Source organism: Arachis duranensis, chromosome 1 (genome assembly GCF_000817695.3).
Source record: "Arachis duranensis cultivar V14167 chromosome 1, aradu.V14167.gnm2.J7QH, whole genome shotgun sequence".
In the NCBI taxonomy this organism is placed as follows: Eukaryota; Viridiplantae; Streptophyta; class Magnoliopsida; order Fabales; family Fabaceae; genus Arachis; species Arachis duranensis.
This window is the reverse complement of record NC_029772.3, coordinates 52,197,323-52,209,592: the sequence shown is the minus strand read 5'-3', so window position 1 is coordinate 52,209,592 and position 12,270 is coordinate 52,197,323. Positions and strand designations below refer to the sequence as shown.

At 37.9% G+C, this 12,270-nt stretch overlaps 1 pseudogene; it reads right to left on the bottom strand.

Annotated features, from left to right (window-relative positions):
- Positions 1-246: 246 nt before the first annotated feature.
- The window catches only part of LOC107489305 (peroxisomal nicotinamide adenine dinucleotide carrier-like), a 33,582-nt pseudogene continuing 21,558 nt past the window's right edge, over positions 247-12,270 (bottom strand).

The window sequence follows — 12,270 nt, the reverse complement described above, 5'->3', positions numbered from 1 at the left end:
AATGAAGGTTGAAAAAAAGAAAAGGTGCTCTTAATATTCACATTTGAGACTAAATATTCTTCTGCAACACTCTCTATAGCTTCATTAGCTCTCCAAAGCTGTCAAAGTTAGTCTTACTTTTATGTTTTATCCATTATTTCACCACAAGCTATGAGCATTATAACTGCATTGGGGAGAGGAACTTTCTTCCATATTATAAAGTTTATCTGCTCATTTCTTTCTTTAGCTTATAAGGAGGAATAAAAGTCAATTCCTCAAATTTGATATAATTATTTTGCTCTTCTTAGCCAATGAAATGAAAGCCATAACAAGCTCCTCCTTAATCATGAATAGAACAAAAGCTGCAAAAACACTCTGTACTATCATGAATAGAACAGACTTGCATAGTTGTCCAATATATATATATATATGGTTTTACCTTGACAACCAGTAAGAGACATGTTGAAATGGTTGATGCAAGTTTTGCTAATGCTCCCAGGAGAAAGACCTTGAGAGATGATTGTATGTGTTTAGAAATTAGGAAGAGTTAAATTGAATTTCAACAAATATGACACAAATCAATGTAATTTTCCATCAAACAAATTAAAAGGGGCATCTAACTGTGCTCTATACCTCCAATGCAGTTACACCACCCTGCTTCTTAGCCGATCGCGCCTTTAGACGCTTTAATGAGCTCTCATAAATCATAAACTGTATTGATGGATTGCAGACCTGTAATTCAGATTCCCACTCTTAAAAAGATTATGTATCTAAATCTTCTTCATGAACTTAACATATCAATGTAACAGATGATAAGGCTTACCATAATAAGTGCAGGAATGACACCCTTCCAAAATCCAACAATACCAGCTTCACTATACACTTCATTAGCCTTTCATCCAAAACAAAATCAGCATTATCAAAAGAGAAAACATCTCATGTGACCAGAAATATGACAACTCTAAAATAGCATACACTTTTCTTTCAATACGACAAATCTAAAATTAAGTATTAAAGATCATGATTGTAGGTGCAGGTGGTATAAAGTCAGTTTCTTAATAAAAAAGGACAATAGGGCCTGAATCATTTAAATAATAAACCCATCCAACTGACACAGATGGTTCTAATTCATCAGAAATAGTTATGATTTAACTTTGATGTTTCAAGCAAACAAGTAATCGAAAGAAGAATGTACAAGAAGAATCCAGAGACTAACTGCATGTATAGTTTCATATGGCCGAAGTTTTTTAGAATCAAGTTTAGCCAATTTCTCTCTTAATATTGAGCCTGCTAAGCTGCTTTCAGAAGCTGCCCTCTTCAAGGCCTCTTTCTTTTCCTCCATGATTTTTCTTTCAGCTTGAGAATCAACCTCTTTCTTTCAGAAGCAACCTCGCAACCTCGCCGCCTCTGCCTCGTCGCCTCCGCCTCGTCGCCTCTGCCTCGCCGCCTCTGCCTTGCCGTCTCCACCTTGCCGTTCTGCTTTCGTGCTTTCTGTTTTCTATTTTTACTTCTTGGTTTGGTGTTGTTTGGTGTGTTGCTGTTGTTTGGTGTTCTTGGTAGTGGTGGTGGTGGTGATGGTGTTGGTGTTGGTGGTGGTCTTGCTTTCTTTTTCTGCTTCTTGGTTTGGTGTGGTTTGGTGTTGTTTGGTGTTGTTGCTGTTGTTTGTGTGTTCTTGGTGGTGGTGGTGGTGTTGCTGGTTGTGGTGGTGCTGCTGGTTGTGGTGGTGGTGTTGGTGTTGGTGGTGGTGGTGGTGGTGGTGGAGGAGGTAATTGTGCTGGTAGTTGTGAGGGTAGTTTTGCCAAAAAAAAATTAAAATGACGATTTTAATACGAAAAAACGTTAAGTATGATTCTAAATCGGAAATTACGTTGGGGACGGTTTCGATTCCGACCCTCAGCGTGAGGGACCAAAACAATACCTATCCCCCTTGTAAACAAATTGAAAAAATCAACTAGTAAAGAAATTGATGAAGACGACGACGATGGCACCGAGATCTCCGGAAACGACGGCGACGGTGCTGCAAACTCAGAAGCCGACTATGACGGTTCTGCGAGTTTAGAAGCCGATGATGACGGCTGCGAGTTCAGAAGACGACGGCGGCGCTGCGAGCTCAGACGACGACGCCGACGCTCCGAACTCAGAAGACGACAATGGTGCTAACTAAGAAGACGACAATGCAAATGGAGCTGCGAACTTAGAAGATAACGACGTCGTGAATGGAGAGGGTGTTGTGTTGTGCGGTGCTTCCGGCTGTGGTCACATCCGTGAGAAGGTGAGATTGGTGATTAGTAAGGATGAGTTAGGGTTACTGAGGGGTAGAGTAATTCAGTAAGTATTTTAAATTGGCAACCGATTTAGCAATCGATTAGTGATAACGTTATTATAAAGTCGTTGCTAAGTTAAAAAATAGCAACCAATTTAGTGGCCAATCGTTTTAAACAAGTATTTATAGTTGGTTGCTAAATCGGTCGCTATCTTAACTATTAGCAACCAATTTAGCGACCACCAGCTTAGCGACCGAGTTAGCGACCAACTTTTTTTAGCTTATTTCTTTATTGGTTGCAAAATTAGTCGCTAAGTTAAAAAATAGCGACCGATTTTGTGACAACAATTCCAAGCATTACTTCCTCATTTCGGTTGCTAATTTGGTCACTAAGTTAAAAAATAATGACTGATTTTAGCAACTATGTTTATGCTGCTCGTATAAAAATCTTATCGGTCGCTAAATCAGTCGCTATTAGTGACCAATTTCTTCTGTCCCTAAAATCGGTCGCTGATTGTAATTTAGTGACCAAAACTTTTTTGGTCCTTGAAATGCCATATCAGTCGCTAAATTAGTGGCTATTAGCAACCAATTTTTTCGGTCACTAAAATCGGTCGCTATTCTGAAACTTTCTTCTAGTGGTCCATGATTCCGAATTTAATGTTACCCCATACTTTCTTTTTCTGCTTATTATTCCTCTTTTGTAAAATCTTGATCATAGTTGGTAAGTAAACTTCACCTCCTCCTCCTCTAAAACTCAGGCCGAGTTATTAGCTATGAACATTGCGCTACAAGTCGAGATCCAAAGGATGGCCAACATATTAGCTCAGAATGGTGATATATAAATTATTTTTGTAATCTACGTATTCTGAAAACACTTGCTACTCAACCTTATTTCATTCATGCTATCCTGTTTGTGCTTTTTCTTCATTTTCTCTTGGAATAAGAGGGTTTAGCTTTTAGTCTAACTGATGAATTCAAAATACATGTTTAGAATGCTTAATGCAAAAAGGAAAATTCAAATCAACTTTGAAGAAAAATGAAAGGCGAATAGCCTCAACATTTCACATTAATAAGTTATTTTTACCACAGTAAAATAATGTGTATGCATAATCTAGCTTGCTCCTGTCAATCTTTTATTTCAAATTTCAATAAATCATATCTTCTTGTAAGGTAGACATTCTTTAAATGTGTCTGGTGTATTGCTTCTACTATACACTTCTGTGTCAAGTCTTCTATCCAGGATAATATCACAGTTATAACAGTACATGCTGACAAGAGGATAGCTACACAGTGCTATAGCGCGCACCTTAAGACAAATCCACCTCAATAATAATACTGCCATGCAGACTATAGCTCGAAAAGTTTGAACCTCTTAGCAGAGCTCAACTTCAAATTAGATACATAAGACTGACCTATACAGTGGATGAGAACATACGAGATACATCACATGAACTAAGACAATAGCTATAGCATGGAACTACAATACAACATTCAAAGATCATTAGATGAGAGGTATACATTTTGCGATAGTATCCTAACGAGTAAATGGAATATCATTTCTTTAAGGGTATATCTCAACTAAATTCACAAATCGAGACACAGTGATGTGCACTTTTTCATTAATAAAATATCTTTATTCTTTTACATTCAATTTTTTTCTATTAAGTTTCATTTATCACTCTCCAATTGATTTATAAATATCCAATACATGATCAAATCGAATAAGTCGTTTTGTAACAACTATTCAAACCACACATTCATCAAAAATCAAAACCGAACTATACTTTGGTTTTCAAACGCACAAGATGCTAAGCTATCTATCATGTTCCATTATCACTAATAGCTGAACCCTATAAGTCAGAATCATTTCAAACAAACCGAAAGCTATAAGTTGGAATCATTTTAATAAATCGACAATTATAAGTCGAAATCACCCCTAACAGATTAGCATTTATAAGTCGGAATCACTTCCAACAAACCGAAAACTATACGTCGTAGTCACTTCTAACAAACCGGCAACTATAAGTTGGAATCAATCCAAACAAGCCGATACCTGTAAGTTAGAATCACTCCATACAAATCGGCATTTATAAGTCAGAATCACTTCCAACAAACTGGTAACTATAAGTCGAAATCAATCCAAACAAGTCGACACCTATAAGTCGGAATCACTCCATACAAATTTGTATTCATAAGTTGTAATCAATCCAAACAGGTCGATACCTATAAGTCAAAATCACTCCAAATAAATCGGCATTTATAATTCGGAATTAGTCAAAGAAAGCCGACACATATAAGTCGGAGTCAATCTAACAAATAATCAACTATGAGCTCGTCCAAAAATATACTGGCAACACCTTTCCTAATGACAAGCTTGACCAACTTTATTTTTAAGAGCATCAAATTGATCTTTGGGACTAATCCTCATATCTCCGAATTATAACATAAGCCGCAACGATTGAAAGGAAAAGACATTTATTACATATCCAATATTTACTATTTTACTTTATCATTCCTATTTTATTTTTATTCTAACAATTACTCTATAACGTTTTATTTTTAAACAGTATTTTTCTGAATCTTACACCTTCAGATTGGGGGCTCATTCTCACATCCCTATTATATGATAATTTTCAATTTTCTTTTACTTTATTAACCCCGAGCCTTTTTTCTATAACACGGTTATCATTTTTCAATTACAACAAATTGAGTTTGGGGGCTACTACTATTGCCACGATTCTGATTTATAGCTCGGAAGTTCAACCTATCTTATTGAAAAATATCACAGGTCAACTTTGGGGGCTATGATCTGTTAGCTATAGCCCGAACCAATTACACTTATAAATAAGAATCTAAGTGAAATAATAAACGTGACTTATCTTCAGTTAGAAAAAATCTTGACATCAACAACCACTCAGAAATAGACTAAGGTTGGCTACCGAAAGATTTGAAAATATCTCAACCACTCTGAAGAGTAACACTCTACAAATACAAAATCCTAACTATATAAAAGGTACGCTATTCACTTTGAATAACATTATATTTATTTTTTAATCTTACTAATTTGAGCGTCGAAGTGCCTTTGCAGGTGTCTACCGCTGTTTCTCTTGAAGCCGACGTATACCTCTTCTACTTCAGGCAAAGAAGAGCCCAATCCTTGAACAGGACGAGTTATATACCATCCGAGACTTACCACGCAGGAACAATATCATTTTACAAAGGAGTTTTAAAAATTGTATATTTGCATGAATCTATAAATGAAATAATGACATTATCAAAATAAAAGTTGCAATATTGATTCTCAAAATCTACTTCTTATCAACTTATTCCATCTAATTAGTCCTTATCTATTTACTTAATAAACACTAGATCAAACCTTTTTAATAGTAGTAAAAGAATTATTTGATTATTTTCAAAATCTTTTTTATCTATTTAAATTAGACATATTTAAAAGTTTTCTAACCTAAGTAAAAAATTAATAACCCAAGGTAGCACAATTCATCATTTGATGCCTACATTTCCCTTTCAAGAGATCATGGTTGGAGAAAAGGCCCGTATCAACACTTTATCCGACTAGGACCCAAAAATTAGGCAGCACGACCCAAATTAGTTCTTATCTCGAATTTTTCGACCCACTATCTGACCCAATGTGGAGAACACGTTAAGAGTTTCTGACTCATGAGAGGATCTTGCATGACAAACAGAGCTTTACCTCTCATTACATAATTTGCTAATAGAAACCCTGCATGAGGGTTAACAATATCTAGTTTTCTTTTAAACACCTACCTTAGGTAACTTTTCAATCCAAGTTACGCATACTCTATATATCGATAGACTTTGATAATAGAGTTCCTTGCAAGTACCGTTGAGCTTTGGATGACTTTAGACGCATTTACCCTTATCCACCCAAGGTAACACCTCATAATAAGAAGTATTTAAGCCAATCAACCTTAGTTTAGTTGAATTAGCTATATATTTCTTAAAGCTTCTATGGGAAGTTCACTTGTTAAGTTGGAATCATTAGTTTGTGGTTTCTTATCAATCGATTTAGGTGAACTGATTAACTTTACTGAAATACATGCATTGATTTATTTATACGCATACCTTTTGTTCCAAGGATTACCTGAAACGTTGATTTGGGTCTGAACGTGAGGTCCAGATCCCTTTGTAGGGCACGTCTGACAGTTGATGACGAGGAGCCGCCTGTCCGAGTTCCTCATGAGGAGGTGGGAGGTAGTACCTGCAAGAGACTCCGATGCTTAAGTTAGCAAGGGCTTTAGACAGGTTTTTAGTAGATTAGAACGTGAGTTATACATGGGGGTTGCCAGTGTATTTATAGTAGAGTTTGATGACCTCCTTGGTGGCGGTAGTTCCTTCTTATCTTATCTTGGGAGTTTGTTGGAGTCTATCTTTTGGAGGAGATAGAGATTTAGTCACAGCTTCTAGAAGTAGTGACTTGCCACGTTGGATAAGTGGAGCTGGGCTCTTGGGTCGGTGTCCAACCTCTTCAAAGAGGTCGGGTAGGGGATGAGAGGCCACCTTCTATGGTTAGTCCTTTCATCCTTATTGGGCCTGACTTTATGTTTCGGCTAGGGTATAAACAGTGCTCCTGCTTGAGTCATGAGCTTTTTAAAGGTCGGGCTCAAGCATCTCGAGGCTCCTGCTTGGAAGTCGGGTGCCCCGCCTTTCCGAAAGTCGAGTACTCGACGTGTTTCAAAATTTTGAATGTTACCCTGATGTAGGGGAATCGTCGGTTTGGAATTTTCACAAAATAATTCTGTCGAAATATAGTTCCAAACTAACAATTTATCCACCAATCAAAATTTAAAAAGGTTGTCACAATACAAATCAAAATAACCGGAAGTATTAATCCCGGGTCGTTCTCCCTAGGAATTGTAATGTAGTGCTCTATTATTGCTATGAAGGGAAATTTAGGGTTGAGGTAGTGATTGACAAGAATTATAAATAACAAGAAACTAAATGACAATTAACAAACAAAGGGAAAGAAAACTCAAATGGTAAAAGGTCTTGGAAAGGGTTGATGCTTAAGGATCACCATCCTTGTTATTAACCATAATATGATAATTGCAAGGATCAATCCCATTTAGTCATCCTCTAACAATTGGAGGAAAGCCAAATGAGGTTCATCAATCCCAATCCATAAGTCCTAGCCACTCACTAATTGAATTAGTGAAGACTAGTGTCAATGGACACCAATTATCAATCACTTGGACATTGGTAACTCAAGGTCACCCAAGTTACCACCCCAAGTCAAGAACAGGAAAAATCTACACTAAGGCTAAAAGAAACATTTCATCAAACACCTAGAATGCAATAAAACTAACATCATAAAATGTAAGAATTAATGAAAGCCATAACTAACATTAGCAAGAAATTAATAATAACAACTAAAGTAAACATCAAAAGACATGAAAACAAAAAATTGCATTGAAAGGAAATTGAATTTGATAAGAGGGTTCATAAACTAAATTGGCAAAATAAAGAAATTAATAAGAGAAGTAGATAAACTAAAGTGATAGAACAAATAAAAGTAAAGGAAAGCTAAAATGAAGTAAGATTAAAATCTATATCTAAGAAGAAATTGAAATAAGAACCCTAAAACCTAGAGAGAGGAGAGAGCCTCTCTCTCTCTAGAATTCTACATCTATCTAAAACTAAAACTCATCTAATGTGTGTTGTGTGTCCCATCCTCCTTCACTCCCAGCCTCTAATCTGCAGATTGAACTCAAAACTGGGCCAGAAATGAGCTCTAAAATTGCCCTCAGCATTTTTCCTTTAGTGAGGCACGTGACACTTGTCACGCGTACGCGTCATCTAACTTTGCACAAGGTCATGCATACGCATCGGTAGACGATGCTCCTGGTCATGCGCACGCGTCATCCACGCGTACGCGTCGGAACTAGCTTCTCAAATCTTTAGTTGTTTGCGTTCCTTCCACTTTTGCATGCTTTCTTTCTATCCTCTAAGTCATTTTTGCCCTATAACCCTAAAAAACACTTAACAAACATATCACAACATCGAATGGTAATAAGAGAGGATTAAAAATTAGCAATTTTAAGGCCTATGAAGCATGTTTTCATTCTTAAGAACAAATTAGGAAGGATTCACAAAACCATGCAATTTATATGAATAAGTGTGAAAATAGTTGACAAAATTCACTCAATTCAATCCAAAATAAACCATAAAATAGTGGTTTATCATACCCCCCTTTTTAATGAGGGGTTACGTCAGCGCATTTGTTTCCTTGCTTTGTGCGCATGTTTTAATAGAGGAGTTATTAGGCCCGGTACCCTTTGTTTATTATAAAAGTACTGTGGCCTTTCTTTTTTTTTTTTGAAATTTGGTAGTTCTTTGAACACTTTTACATTTTGTTTTAGTTGTTTTCACAACTTTTAACAGTAGTGTTCAAAGTTATTCTCTTTATTTTCTAGAGAACTTTTCTGCCTTTGAATTGAAGCTAGGTCTTTCGTAGTCAACTTTTTTATTTGTCGGTTTTGTGACTTTAGGACGTTGAGTTTCCTTTATAGGTCGGACTTAAAGTAATCGGCCTTTATCAAGTTATTTTTACTACCCGCTTTTTAACCGATCTCATTAAGATCGCTTTATATGAGCTATTTATGTAACCTCTTACATTAACTTCGACCTCGTCGCTTCATCTTGCCAACCTTGTTTAGGTCAGAAAATGATTTTTTGCGGTTTGTCGGGCTTAAATTAATGCGTGCTCAAATAGGAAAGTTCTTAGGTTACATGCGTGTCAAGACCTCAAGAGCTCCCGCCCTTAGAGGTCGGACACTTTGTAGTAGCCTTTGCCTAGGACATCTACTATCTTTGTAAGATCCTTTCTAGTTTGTGGCAAGCTTCCCTTCTCCTGACCTTTGTACCCCGATGTCATTCCGGATCAGAATAAGGTCGTTGGTGCTAAAGCTCCTTTTGACCACCTTATGGTTATATCTTAGAGCCATCCTCTACTTTAGAGCTCCCCCCTAATTCGAGCTCTTTCTCAGACTTCTGGGAGGAGATCGAGCTCTTCTTTTTATGCTTGGGTGTTGGCTCTTTCATTGTAGAATACTACTCTATGTGATTCTTTGATAACTTCTATTGGAATCATGGCCTCCATTCCGTAAGCAAGTTAGAAGGGTGATTTCCCTATTGTGGAGTGTGAGGTAGTCCGATATGCCCACTAGACTTGTGGGAGCTCGTCAGCCCAAGCTCTCTTCGCGTTTTGTAGTCGGCTCTTTAACCCGGCTAGTATGACTTTGTTGGCTACTTCAACCTATCCATTGGCCTGGGGGTGTTCTACTGAAGTAAACTGGTGTTTGATCTTTAAGTCGGCCACCAAATTTCGGAAGGTGGAGTGAGTGAATTGGGTCCCGTTATCCATAGTGATGGAGTGGGAAACTCCGAACCTTGTGACAATATTCTTGTATAGGAATTTTCAACTTCTTTGGCCAGTGATGGTTGCTAAGAGTTCTGCCTCGATCCACTTAGTGAAGTAGTCAATCCCTACTATGAGGTATTTGATTTGCCGTAGAGCTTGTTGTAATGGCCCGAGTAAATCGAAACCCCATTTTGCAAATGGTTATGGTGAGGTTACGCTGATTAGCTCCTCGGGTAGAGCGACATGAAAGTTGGCATGTTTCTGACACGATGGGCACCTTTTGACAAACTCAGCTGCTTCTATCTGTAAGTTCGGGCAAAAAAAATTGGCCCGAATCACCTTTTTGGCTAGTGACCGAGCTCCTAGGTGGTTACCGCAGATGCCACTATGTACTTCCTCCAGAACTTCTTTTGTGTTAGAAGTCAGTACACACTTCAAAAGGGGTGTTAAGATCCCTCTTTTGTATAAAACACTGTTGACTAGTGTGTAGTTTTACGTCTCTTTGATAAGCCTTCTAGCTTCCTTTTCGTTCTCGGAAAGTATTTTAAATTTGAGGTAGTTGACTATGGGAGTCATCAATCCGAAGTTCTGGTTCGATATGGCTAACTCTTCTAGTTTCAAATTGTCCTCCTCTTTTGATATTGATGGTGTTTGTAAGGTCTCTTGGATAATACTCCTATTGTTTGCCCCTAGTTTGGTGCTGGTTAACTTTGAGAGAGTGTCAGCTCGGGCATTGAATTCTGGGTTATATGTCGGATGTCACTTTTTACAAAGTGTGCCAGTTGTTCTCGGGCTTCCTCTAAGTATTTCTTCATAGTGGGGTGATGAGCGGATAATTTGTACGCTTTTTGGCATTGTTTTTAGTATGTTTTTAGTATGATCTAGTTAGTTTTTAGTATATTTTTATTAGTTTTTAGTTAAAATTCACTTTTCTGGACTTTACTATGAGTTTGTGTGTTTTTCTGTGATTTCAGGTATTTTTTGGCTGAAATTTGAGGGTTCTGAGCAAAAATCTGATTCAGAGACTGAAAAGGACTGCAGATGCTGTTGGATTCTGACCTCCTTGCACTCGAAGTGGATTTTCTGGAGCTACAGAAGCCCAATTGGCGCGCTCTCAACGGCGTTGGAAAGTAGACATCCTGGACTTTCCAGCAATATATGATAGTCTATACTTTGCCCAAGATTTGATGGCCCAAATCGGCGTGGCAAATCAGCCTCAGAAATTCCAGCGTTTAACGCTGGAACTGGCATAAAACTTGGAGTTAAACGCCCAAACTGGCATGAAAACTGGCGTTTAACTCCAGAAAAGGTCTCTACACAAAAATGCTTCATTGCTCAACCCAAGCACACACCAAGTGGACCCAGAAGTGGATTTTTACGTCATTTACTCATTTCTGTATACCCTAGGCTACTAGTTTACTATTAATAGGATCTTTTGACATTGTATCCGTACCTCATGACACTTTACACCTTTCTTTGTGTATCTTCCGGCATTCGTGGTATAGGCTAGAACTGATGGCGGCATTCAAGAGAATCCGGAAGGTCTAACCTTGTTTGTGGTATTCTGAGTAGGATTCAATGATTGAATGACTGTGACGAGCTTCAAACTCCTGAGGGCTGGGCGTTAGTGACAGACGCAAAAGAATCATTGGATTCTATTCCGGCCTGATCGAGAACTGACAGATGGATAGCCGTGCCGTGACAGGGTGCGTTGAACATTTCCACTGAGAGGATAGGAGGTAGCCACTGACAACGGTGAAACCCTTGCTTAAGCTTGCCATGGAAAGGAGTAGGAAGGATTGGATGAAGACAGTAGCAAAGCAGAGAGACGGAAGGGACCAGCATCTTCATACTCTTATCTGAAATTCCTACCAATGAATTACATAAGTATCTCTATCTTTATCTTTATGTTTTATGCGTTTATCACCATACCCATTTGAGTTTGCCTGACTAAGATTTACAGGGTGACCATAGCTTGCTTCATACCAACAATCTCTGTGGGATCGACCCTTACTCGCGTAAGGTTTATTACTTGGACGACCCAGTACACTTGCTAGTTAGTTGTGCGAAGTTGTGTGATCACAATTTCGTCCACCAAGTTTTTGGCACCGTTGCCGGGGATTGTTGAGTTTGGACAATTGACGGTTCATCTTGTTGCTTAGATTAGGTATTTTTTTTCTTCAGAGTTCTTAAAAATGAATTCTAGAGTTTCATGATGATTTGTTGAAGTCTGGCTGGCTGTGAAGCCATGTCTAATTTCATTGGACTGAGGTTTCAACTTATCATCACAAGAGCTTGTTGATTTCTATCAATCTTGCTTTTGGAGCAGTGATCTGCTAAGGCTTGGCTGGCCATTGGCCAGGTCTAGTGTTTTGGATCGAAGCTTTCTTTGAAAGCTTGGCTGTGAAGCCATGTCTAATTCCTGGACCGGAGTCTTAGACTAAACATTGCATGATTCCTGGAATTCTCATTAAGAATTTTGATACCTTCATTTTCTTTTTCCACTTAATTTTCGAAAAAAAAAATTTAGAAAATCATAAAATCCAAAAATTTCTTGTTTGAGTCTAGAGTCTCATTTTAAGTTTGGTGTCAATTGCATGTTTCTGTTTTTCTTGCATTCATTCAG